Source organism: Jaculus jaculus, chromosome 20 (genome assembly GCF_020740685.1).
Source record: "Jaculus jaculus isolate mJacJac1 chromosome 20, mJacJac1.mat.Y.cur, whole genome shotgun sequence".
NCBI lineage: Eukaryota > Metazoa > Chordata > Mammalia > Rodentia > Dipodidae > Jaculus > Jaculus jaculus.
Genome location: NC_059121.1, coordinates 4,132,468 through 4,144,659, shown reverse-complemented (window position 1 = coordinate 4,144,659; position 12,192 = coordinate 4,132,468). Strand labels below are relative to the sequence as shown.

The following is a 12,192-nucleotide window of genomic DNA, read 5'->3' as shown; positions in this document are numbered from 1 at the left end:
GCCGGGTGTGGTGGTGCACGTCTTTAATCCCAGCACTCAGGAGGTAGAGGTAGGAGGATGGTTGAGAGTTCGAGGCCAGCCTGAGACGACATAGTGAATTCCAGGTCAGGCTGGGCCAGAGCAAGATCCTACCTCAATACAAGCAAACAAAACAAAACAAAAACAACAAAGACATTTAAATCTAGGCATCAAGGAGCTGGACAGATGGCTTACTGATTAAGGTGCTTGCCTGTGAAGCCTAAGAACCCCGGTTTGATTCCTCAGTACCCATGTAAGCCAGATGCACAAAGGTGGCACATACATCTGTAGTTCATTGGCAGTGGCTGGATGCCCTGGCATTCCTTTTTCTCTCTCTCTCTCAAATAAATAAATAAAATGAGGCATTCAATTTGGTATGACCCTGATTGGTTAATTTAAGGGCATGGAGTGTGTGGGGGGATCCTGATTGGTTGGTGAAAGAGTGCAGATTTAGAAAAAGCCTGCTAAAGTGGGGGGCGGGGATGGGGGAAATGTATCTAGCAAAAGTTCCAAAGAGAGGGAAGAACCAGGAAGTAGGAAAAGAACAAAGGTGGTGTGTCAACTGCTTGATGAGTCAGGCCCTTTTTGGGATTTCAGGCCCCAGGCTCTTTGTTCTTTGGGCTCATGATGAGCAACGTTCATTATCACAATTCTGTGTCCTTTGCCTTTGGCGGGGCACGTAGAAATTTTTGTTCGCTTGGGCCTGTAACTGTGATTTGCTGCCTCCAGAGCACGGGCTGCCTTGTTCCTGATTCCCACCCCACTCTCTGAACTTCCTCTACTGGTCTCTGCTCTGTGTATCTGCCCCCTGGATCACTTGCCCAGCAGCTTCGATGTGGATGAAGTTAAGCCACGGGAGACTGGAAGCATGTTCAGCAGGGTGGGAACAAGGGAGAAGCTAAGATTTTAACGTTTTTCTCCCCCTGCACTGGTAGCACCTTGAGTGACCACCCTTGGAGACTCCCAAGTCCAACAGACAACCAACACAGCTCCTCGGTGTTCTCAGCTCCTAGATCTGTCTTAGAGCCCCAAGCTATGGCTCTGGTGACATTAGCCCACATGGGGTCCACCCTGGGTTCAGTCCCTAGCATGGGGCGGGGCAGATCACAAAAGGACAACACCAAAAAAATAAAAGCCAAACAAACAAACAAAAGAATTCCAAAAGGAATTTGGAGGGTAGGAAAGAGGAGGACTGAGTGAAAAGAGAAAGGATAGTTAAAAAAAAATCATTGTAAGGCTGAAGAGATAGCTTAGTGGTTAAGGTGCTTGCCTGCAAAGCTTAAGGACCCATGTTCAACTCTCCAGATCCCACGTAAGCCAGAAGCAAAAAGTTGGGGCAAGCGCAAGGTCACATGTGCCCACTAGGTGGTGCAAGCGTCTGGAGTTTGACTGCAGTGGCTGAGGCCCTGGTGTGCCAATTCTCTCTCTCTAAAATAAATAAAAATTAAAACAATCATTGGATATCCTAAATATTAATCCCCTATCAGATATATAGCTGGCGAAGGTTTTTTTCCAATTCTGTAGGTTGCCTCTTTGCTTTATTCCCAGTGTCCTTTGCCATACAAAATCATTGTGATTTCATGAGTTCCCATTGGTTAATCTGTGGTTTTATTGCCTGAGCAATTGGGGTTGTATTCAGTAAGTCTTTGCCAAGACCAATAAGTTGAAGGGTTTCCCCTACTTTTTTCTCTAGCACTTTCTGAGTTTCAGGTCTGATGTTAAGGTCTTTAATCCATTTGGACTTAATTCTTGTGCATGGAGAGAGAGAGAGGAATCTATTTTCATCCTCCTACAGATACATATCCTGTTTTCTCAACACCATTTGCTGAAGAGGCTATCTTTCCTCCAATGAGTATTTTGGGCATTTTTATTGAATATCAGGTGGCTATAGCTACCTGGACTTACATCTGGGTCCTCTATTCTGTTCCATTGATCTACATGTCTGCTTTTGTGCTGGCACCACACTGTTTTTGTTACTATGGCTCTGTAGTATAGGTTAGAATCAGGTATTGTGATACCACCAGCCTTATTTTTGTTGCTCAGTATTATTTTAGATATTCGAGATATACAAAGATACACAAAGAACTCAAAAAGTTAAATAATAAGAAATCAAACAAGCCAATTAAAAAATAGGGTATGGAGCTAAATAGCGAGTTCTCAAAAGAAGAAATACGGATTGCAGATAAGCATCTAAAAATGTTCTACATCCCTAGTCATCAGGGAAATGCAGATTAAAACTACATTGAGATTTCATATCACTCCTGTCAGATTGGCTATCATCATGAAAACAAATGATTATAAATGCTGGCAGGGATGTGGAAAAAGAGGAACCCTTCTACACTGTTGGTGGAAATGAAATCTGGTCCAGCCATTGTGGAAATCAGTGTGGAGGTTCTTAAAACAGCTAAAGATTGATCTACCATATGACCCAGCTATAGTACTCCTAGGCATATATCCTAAGGACTCATTTCATTTCCTTAGAAGTACATGCTCAACCATGTTTATTACTGCTCAATTCATAATAGCTGGGAAATGGAACCAGCCTAGATGTCCCTCAACTGATGAGTGGATAATGAAGATGTGGCATTTATACAATGGAGTTCTACTCAGTGGTAAAGAAAAATGAGGTTATGAAATTTGCAGGAAAATGGATGGACCTGGAAAGGATTATACTAAGTGAGGTAACCCAGGCCCAGAAAGCCAAGCGCCACATGTTCTCTCTCATATGTGGATCCTAGCTACAGATGATTGGGCTTCTGAGTGAGAAAGAAAAAACTCAGTAGCAGAGGCCAGTAGGCTAAGAAATAGATACAAAGGGAAGAGAAGGAATGGAGGAGGGTACTTAATAGGTTGGTATTGTATATATGTAAGTAGAAGAATAGATTAACGAGAGTGAAAAGGCCCAAAGTGAGGCCAGGGGAAGAGATTGAGTAAAGGAGTATCTTCATTGGTGATTTCTCTCTCTCCCGTTGAACTGCATGCACCATAGCTTTTTCCAGCTTCCTGTCAGCTGGTCTACCTGAAGGTTTTTTTTTAGCTCAGTTCCAGCAGGATTTCTCAGTGGCCTTGCAGCCCAAGTATGTGGAGTTTTCAGCAATAGGGTCTTACCAACTATTCCTGGTGGGAATCCAAGGGCCTCACAATGGCCTGTAATGTTTTGGGGGCATCAGGGACCTCCCTGGCCAACAACTCACTGGAAGATATCCCATCCCTGGCCTCCTCCATTGTACGTGATGGAATTAATATTGGGCCCAAAGTTGTGCAGGCCTTTTATACAGGTAACAACGACTGTCATGAATACAACAGCCACTTAATGTCTGAAAGATAGCATTCCACTCTTCTCCTCATGCCCTGGATGTTAATCTTTCTTTCTTATTACTTTTCAAAAAGAGGAAGAGAATGATAGAGAGAGAGAGAGAGTTTGTACGGGACACCCCACTGTCTCTTGATGCTGCTAATAAATTGCAGATGCACCACCTTTTGCATTAGGCTTTACATGGGTGCTGGGGACTTGAACCTGGGCCAGCAGGCTTTGTAAGAAAGCTCCTTTAACCACGGAAGCTCTGATGCTCTTTTTGCCTCCTCTTCTGCAATGTTCCCTGAGCATGGAGTAGGCGATATAGATATCTCATCTGGCACCATGCACCTACTGCACAGTTTATTGCATATTTTGTAAACCTAGGAAGTATAGGGAGCCAAAATGGGCAACTTCCTTTCAATGACATTAATTGGTCATTAAAAGTTATGCATTATTTTGAAGCATATACTTGGATAAATATTGATTCTAGATTATTTTTTTTTTCAAGGTAGTGTCTCACTCTAGCCCAGGCTAACCTAGAATTCATTATGTAGCCTCAGGGTGGCCTCAAACTCATGGCGATTCTCCTACCTCTGCCTCCCGAGCGCTGGGATTGAAGGTGTGCGCCACCACGCTTGGCTCCAGATTTTAAAACACATCTCTTCTGACTTTATTTTCTCACAGAGTTGCATCATCAAAATACAATATTTCCGAAAACTCTGATGGTTCAAAATTCATTTAAGCAAGTGTAGACATTGTTGTGTCATGCCTGTAAAACGCTTTCATGTTTAGATTTAGAAACATTATTAGACATTAATTCAATTAAGATTTTGACATTCACATTGTCTATTTTGGTGCATTCATCCTTCTGCGCACACTTGCCTTAGCCACTTAGGACCCACATTAAGAGAATTTTGTTGTAGTAATCAAAGGACACAAGGCAGTCTTGTCATATTCTTTCCAGCTAAGCAGGATGGTCCAGGTTCTGCTCACAAGCACTGTGAGATGAAGTTCTTACTAACTTGTTGAGACACCATATTTCAGTTTTTGGACATTTGGAAAATGTTGTCACCTCATTAAGTCTAGACTGAGAAAATCCATCTAACATACCACCTGAAAACTCACAGTCTGAGATTTTGCTCACATGTAACCTCTGCCTTATGATTTGTCTAATAATTGTGAAACATCTTCCTTTGTAAAATTTCCTCTGTTTGTCAGTACAGGTATAAAATAAATATTATGAATTCACAGCTGTGTGATAAAACCCTGAAAAGATGATACCTTTAGTCTTCCTTTAAAGCTTCTTGCATAATACTACACTACTTGGGTCAGGATGGAAGGAAAACAGAAAACTTAGAATGGTTATGATGTATTTCATTATTGCATCTATTTGTTATTCAGTTCTGTGATTTTTCCATTTCACACTGTCTGGTGCTTTTTAACTTAGTTGGGAATAATTAGTGAATATTGATTGAATCATGACTAGGCTGATGGTTAGAAAAATATTTTACGATACAGAAAAAATAAACCCACTAAACCCCATGATACATTTTAGATGTTCAAAAATGACAAGATAAGGGCTGGAAGGAATTGCTTAGTGGTTAAGGCATTTGCCTACAAAGCCAAAGGACCCAGGTTTGATTCCCCAGGACCCATGTTAGCCAGATGCACAAGGGGGCGCACGTGTCTGGAGTTCGTTTGCAGCAGCTGGAGAAAGAGGAAGGGTGAGGGAGAGAGAGAGAGAGAGAGAGAGGGAATGGGTTCTTCACCAGCCACTGCAAACAAACTCCAGACACATTGTGCATCTGGCTTACATGGGTCATGGGGGAGATTGAACCTGGATCCTTTGGCTTTGCAGGTGAGTGCCTTAACTGCTAAGCCATCCATCTAACCTTATTGTTGTATTTTCCAGAAAGTATTTTTCTATTCTTTTGAACACTTCTAATAAAGACTAAAATCAGTAATGTATAAATCCCCACAAATACAAGTGCTCAAAAATAAAAGTTAAATACTAAAATGGGTGGTGGTGGTGGTGGGGGGGGTTCTTATACTCTCCAGAGTTATACCTACAGCTATTATGTGGTAGGAATCCTGCTAAGAATTTTATGACCGCAAACGAAATCAGCTGCTGTATCAAGACGGAGTTTCCATTTTGCATGAGGACAAAGCTCTGGCAGTGGATCGTGATGATGGTTGCAAACACGGTGACTGGATGTAGTGTCATGGAAACTGCGTGCTTTAGTATGGCTAAGGAAATCGTGCAATTATTACATATTTAATATTAATATTTAATTATTACATATTTTAATATTAATGTGTTAACGTATTTGTCTTATATCATATATATTATATAATAGATGTTACTATAATGGGAAAAACAGTTGTATTTAAGTCATCTAATGTCTGTTCCATCAGTCACCACCCCCATCATATGAATTAAAACACTCTCTCCACAAGTGTATGGGAGAGGTCTGCAGAGGCCAAGTTGCCTCAAACACACGTGGCCAGCAGCTGCCCAAGAGCAGAGCTTTGGCAGAAAGCCTCCAGAGCTGCCCATCACAACCACTTTTGCTACTGTGCTTGTGAGATGGGCAGCTTAAGGAAATAAGAGGGTCTGCTGCAAACACAACCCCAAACTTTTAGTCCTGGGCTGGTGGGTCGTGGGAAAAGCTGTCGCGGGGCGCAGCCACCGCTGTGCTGCATGGGACGGCTCGGAACGTCTTGGCCCCTGATGGAAGGAGGAGGGGTTCCAGTACCGGCGTCAGCGTGAGCAAAGCAAATGGCACGGGCAGAGAGAGGAGTCAGGTAATTAGGACTCAATCGTGGTTACGTGTGCATGTGCCAGGCAATGCAGGGTCATGGAGAGTAGCCTACAGAACATTTTGCAAATTTGGGGTCTATCCTGAGGGCGATAGGGAGTTATACAGAAGGGCTTAAACAACACAGACCTCTGTTGAATCTCACAAGTCATATGGCCAGGCTGGCTCACTGGATCATATTAACAAGAGAAGTCAGAAGTGGGTCAAGTGACTTGCTTTTTTGTTTGTTGTTTGTTTGTTATTAAGACAAAGAATACACATTTTAGGGCTGGAGAGATGGCTTAGCAGTTAAGCGCTTGCCTGTGAAGCCTAAGGACCCCGGTTCGAGGCTTGGTTCCCTAGGTCCCACGTTAGCCAGGTGCACAAGGGGGCGCACGCGTCTGGAGTTCGTTTGCAGAGGCTGGAAGCCCTGGCGCGCCCATTCTCTCTCTCTCCCTCTATCTGTCTTTCTCTCTGTGTCTGTCGCTCTCAAATAAATAAATTAAAAAAAAAAAAGAATACACATTTTATGTTGCTTAACCTGCTAGATCTGCCTTTCCTCATTCTTCCTTACCCACTGCTCACCTCTGCTGATGTTTGTAAGGGAAAGAGATGAGCCGTTTAACTCCAAGCAGGAAATGAGGGATGTTCTTGGAGTGAATTTATTTTTTAATTTTTATTTATTTATTTATTTGAGAGAGAGAGATGGAGGAGAGAGAGAAAGAGACGAGAGAAAGATAGAATAGGTGTGCCAGGGCCTCCAGCCACTGCGAATGAACTCCAGACACAGGCACCCTCTTGTGCATCTGGCTTACGTGGGCCCTGGGGAATCGAACCGTGATCCTTAGGCTTCTCAGGCAAAGGCCTTAACTGCTAAGCCATTTCCCCAGCCCCTTTTGTTTTTAATTTCCAAAGTCAGTGATTACAAAAGGGGCACAGATGTTAATGGCTTTAGAAGCTGCCAGTGAGCCTGCTCAGGTTTTGCAAGGGCAGCACAGGCCAGAAGAGACAGAAATTGGTAGAACTGGTTTCACACAGGGGACAAGAAAAGATGATGTGACTTTTCAGAGTAGAACGTGACATTTAGTTTTGAGCATTACCGGGTGATAATGGCTTATATCTCCAATAAATTTAAAATAAACATTAAATCAGCAATGATAGAAGAACGATGAAGACTGGATTCACACCAAACAAAACAAGAGGAACTTTATGTCAGAGAGATTAGAAAGTCACATATTAGAAAAATTGCTCAAATCACTTTTTAAAATGTTATTATTTATTTATTAGAGACGGAGGGAGGGAGGGAGAGAGAGAGAGAGAGAGAGAGAGAGAGAGAGAGAGAGAGAGCAAGCAAGCACACCAGGGCCTCTAGCCACTGCAAGAGAACTCCAGACACATGCGCCAACTTGTGCATCTGCCTTACGTGGGTCCTGGAGAATCGAACTGAGGTCCTAAGGCTTTACAAGCTAGCATCTTTTAACCACTAAGCCATCTCTCCAGCTCCTCAAATCACTTTTTGGGTTATTTGTTTTTTTGGTTTGTTGAGGTAGGGTCTCACTTTTTTTTTTTTTTTTTTAATTTTAGCTCAGGCTGACTTGGAATTCACTATGTAGTCTCAGGATGGCCTTGAACTCACAGTGATCCTCCTACCTCTGTCTCTCGAGTGCTGGGATTAAAGGTGTGCACCACCATGTCTGACTTTTTTTCAAATCACTTTTTAATAGAGTATTTTGATTGTATGCCCTCAATGTGATAGTTTCCGAGACCAAAAATTAAATTGTAGGGTTGGAGAGATGGCTCTGTCATAGAATTGCTTATTACACATGCGCGCGCGCACACACACACACACACACACACACACACACACTGCTTGCTACAGCTCAGGTCCTCAGAACCAAAGCAAAGCCTGATGCAAGTGGCACATCCATCCGTAATGCCAACACACCTGTGGCACTGGGAGGTCCTTCCTTTCTCTTTTATTTCTTAAATATCGCATTATAAATCTTCCCCCCAAATGTGTTACGACCACTTGAGGTTCTGTCAGTGTGTTTGCAAAAGAGCGAGTGTGCACTTGCCTGGGTCGGTCCCCTTTCACGTGGCGTGAGGCAGTGTCTCTCACTGCGTTTACCGAGCTAGCCCACCTTCAAGCTTCTAGGGGACCCTCCTGTGCCTGCCTCCCCATTTGCTGTAGGCGTGGTGGGCTTACAGATGCTAGCTTCTGGGTCTGGCTCTGGCTCTGAATGTGGGTTCTGGTGATGTGAACCCTGGCCCTCTCACGGTGCGCCAGGATTCTTTTCTCATGGAGCCGTCTCCCCGGCCCTTTGGCTGTTGAAATCCTTCCAGTTTCCCTGTGGGGATGCCATCACGTTGCATCCTGTGACCTTGACATATCCTTTCTAGACTAAGAAATAAGTGTTTGAACAAGGGGGGGGGGCATTATACTTCTCCTACTGGCACCGCAGAAATAAGTGAAAGAGTTAGAGCCGGGCGCGGTGGTGCATGCCTTGAATCCCAGCACTCGGGAGGCAGAGGTAGGAGGATCGCCGTGAGTTCGAGGCCACCCTGAGACTACAGAGTTAATTCCAGGCCAGCCTGGGATACAGTAAGACCCTACTTTGAAAAAAAAAAAAAAAATAAGTTAGATGACATGTTAACTAACCACAACATGAGATCTTGGATTAAACTCTGGGTGGATGTGTGCGCGCACACACACACACATACACACACACACACACGCCAGCTCCATGCAATAGTATGGACACACTAGCTGGGGAGTTAGGAAGGGGTTACATAGTAAAGAAAAATATTTTATCCACATTAAATGTCCTGCGTGTGGTCATTGGAATGAGGACCGTATCTTTTTGCTCTCTATAGATATCTTCAAAGGTACATTTGGAATGTCCTGAAGTACGCACAGGCTTAGTTGAGAGCAGCTGAACCTCCAGTGACTAGGTGGAAAGGCACGTGGGGTGTGGAGAGAGAACGGAGCCCACGTGAGGCAGCGTGAGCAGTGATGCATGTCGGTAAGCAGGATCGCCGTTCTTGCAGCTTTTCTCCAAGTTAGAAATTTTTCAGCATAAAGTGGGGTTGGGTAATGTGATGGGTTCAATGAGGAAGGCTATGTATAGAAGGCAAGCCTGGGCCTGAGGTACAAAGTTCAACACCTGCAGGATGTCCAGACCTAGGGGGTCCCAGAGAATGAGCCCTATCATAGTCAGGTTCACACTGCTGGTAGAAATCACCCTACCAAGAGTAGCTTTTGGGAAAAACAGGTCTAGTTTGGTTTACAGACTCAAGGGGGAAGCTCCATGATGGCAGGGAAAACGATGGCATGAGCAGAGGGTGGACATCACCCCCTGGCCAATATCGGGTGGACAACAGGGACAGGAGAATGTGCCAAACATTGGCTTGGGGAAACACACTATAGCACCCCTAAGCCCGCCCCCAACAATACACTCCCTCCAGGAGGCATTAATTCCCAAATCTCTATGAGCTGAGAACTTAGCATTCAGAACCAGTAAGTTAATGGGGGACAGCTGGATCAAACTACCACAAGTCTTATGTGACCATGTGGGACAACAAATACCTATTTTCAATGCTTTTTTTTTAAAAAGAAAAGATTATGTATTTATTAAAGAGAGAGAAAGAGAGAGAGAGAGAGAGAACGGGCATGCCAGGGCCTGTAGCCACTGCAAATGAACTCCAGATACATGCACCGCCCCATGCATCTGGCTTACGTAGGACCTGGAGAATCGAACCTGGGCCCTTAGGCTCCGCAGGCATGCACTTAATCTGCTAAGCCATCTCTCCAGCCCCAGCTGCCTATTTTAAATACACGGTACTATTTTAAAATTTACATGTACGGTGTTACTTCATTGCGCACCCATACCCCGCCCCCCCACAAAATCAAGGTCGTGTTTCTGCTCCGTTGCCGGTCTGCTTGGTGAGCGAGGGACACGTTTATTGGCTGATCTGGCCACAGCTCTTTGGGAGTCATTTCAGGGCCTCCTCGTTCGTCTTCCTGTGGAATTGTGGTGAGGCGATTGTGGAAGGGAGTATATCTGAGGTATCCGGGGATCAGCAGTGTGGCTTGTTTCTCTGTCCGGTGTGACTTCGTGGTTTTTATCTGATATTTACTTACCACACACAGTTTCCCCCAGAAACAGGTCCCCCAGCCCACCTCCTTGCTCTCCTCCGCAGCCCCAGCTGCAGGTTCGGATCCCTGGCATCGCACTTGCTCTCATCTGGTGAGCTTCAGAAGTCTCGTTTTTGTCCCCAGGAGTGAGGCAGGAACTGCTTTAAACTGATAACGACGTGATTTCACTGCCCTATAGACAGTCATTTAAGCTCTGTGATATGTGGCCACTGCCTTGAAATCCAAGCAATGCAAAAGACATCATTATCAGCCGACTCTTTATGATGAAAAATGACCCACATTAGGAAACAATCTGAACCCAGGGAAACTTGGGCGATCAATCATTGCAATTATAATGTGCTGGTCTTTTATGCAGATCCAACCCACAGCAAAGAAGCAGCCTGATTTGGGCGAGGGAGTTGGCAGACAGAAATTCAGTGGGGGAAAAAAAAAGGAGAACATTAGTACAATGTAATTAAGCAAAAGGGAAAGCTTTAGATAATATATGCCTCTCAGGGGACCATTGCATGCCTCGGGGACCCTGGCAGATCTAAACTGAAAAGATTGCATCATCATCACCATCGTTAAAAGCATTTGTTAAATGCCCAGAGCCAGAAATGGGCTGTGCTTCACGTTGCATGAAGTTTCTTGCCATAGGCCAGGGCGCTCCTCCAGCAACCCGAGCCCTCCACAGGCTGTCGGATTGATGGGAAGGAGGCAAGAACGTCTTACCACAGCAGTGATGGCCACCCAGAGATAGTGCCAAAGCTCGGCACTGCCTGGCTCTTCTCCGATCATCTGTCCTTCCTAGGGTCGTCTTGTGTGCCTCGTGGTGGCCCAAGAAGGAGATGGAGGGAACTGGGGCCACCTGCAAAAAGGCCAGTTGCTTTCACCAAGTGTGAGGGCTGGACCCTCAGGTGACAATCTTGGCTGTGCACGTGACTTGCGTGTGCCAGCCTCTCCTTTTCCACGTGGTCCTTAGGGTTTGCGTTCTGTCTGCCGTCCCCTTGGACCTGGAGAGAGGGAGCGTGCGTGTGCGTGCGTGCGTGCGTGCGTGCGTGTGTGTGAGCGGACGCCAGGGAGATGGGGCAGCACAAAGAAATTGTCCATGTGGCTGGGTTTGCGTTGGCTTCAGGAAACTGCGGAGAGCAGCGTTCTTGGGACATCTTCAGACGGTCTCTCCTCTTGGTCGTGTGAAAAGCACAGGGAAGGGGACCTTGCCTTGGCTCACTCTTCCTTTATGGGGACTTGCAGGGACCCTGAGGCCAAGTGAGAGGAAGATGGCCAAATACGATCTGCACATCCTGGTCTCCATGTGGTAATGCTGAGTCCTTATCAGATATATACATGAAATACAGCACCTGCTTATAATCAAACGGCACATGTATGTTCTTTCTATCTAAAAATCACTCAGGTAGTGGGCTGGAGAGATGGCCTAGCGGTTAAACACTTGCCTGTGAAGCATAAGGACCCCGGTTCGAGGCTCGATTCCCCAGGACCCACGTTAGCCAGATGCACAAGGGGGCGCATGTATCTGGAGTTCATTTGCAGTGGCTGGAGGCCCTGGCGCGCCCATTCTCTCTCTGCCTCTCTCTCTCTCTCTCAAGTAAATTAAAAAAATGAAAAAAAAACAACAAAGAAATAAAAGTCGCTCAGGTTGTGAGGCTCTGCCCCATACCGCTCCTCTTCAGTATTTCTTGTCATGATGTAAATAAGCCATTTCACCTGCAGACCAGTAATACGGGGATTCTCTTGAGGAATATCACTCTTCTACTGGTGACACTGCTCCTGGAAGGCGGCCCATGGATCATTGTGTGGCTTGGGATTTGGGATCTTATTCCATAGGAGAGCTGAAAACAGGCTTCAGAAGACTGAACAGGAGGCTGGAATGATGGCTTAGTGGTTAAGGCGCATGCCTGTGAAGCCTAAGGACACAAGTTCGA

At 45.2% G+C, this 12,192-nt stretch overlaps 1 long non-coding RNA gene across 2 annotated transcripts in view; it reads left to right on the top strand.

Moving 5' to 3' along the window:
* LOC123456254 overlaps nt 1-12,192 on the top strand; it is a 56,792-nt gene that overhangs the window by 8,619 nt on the left and 35,981 nt on the right. The window contains exon 1 of one of the 2 annotated variants that reach the window (XR_006634417.1): nt 9,027-9,137. The exons of the other annotated variant lie outside the window; for it this stretch is intronic. This is a non-coding gene — a long non-coding RNA (uncharacterized LOC123456254). Of the gene's footprint in view, nt 1-9,026; nt 9,138-12,192 lie in introns of those variants that run through there. 2 annotated transcript variants of the gene reach the window in all.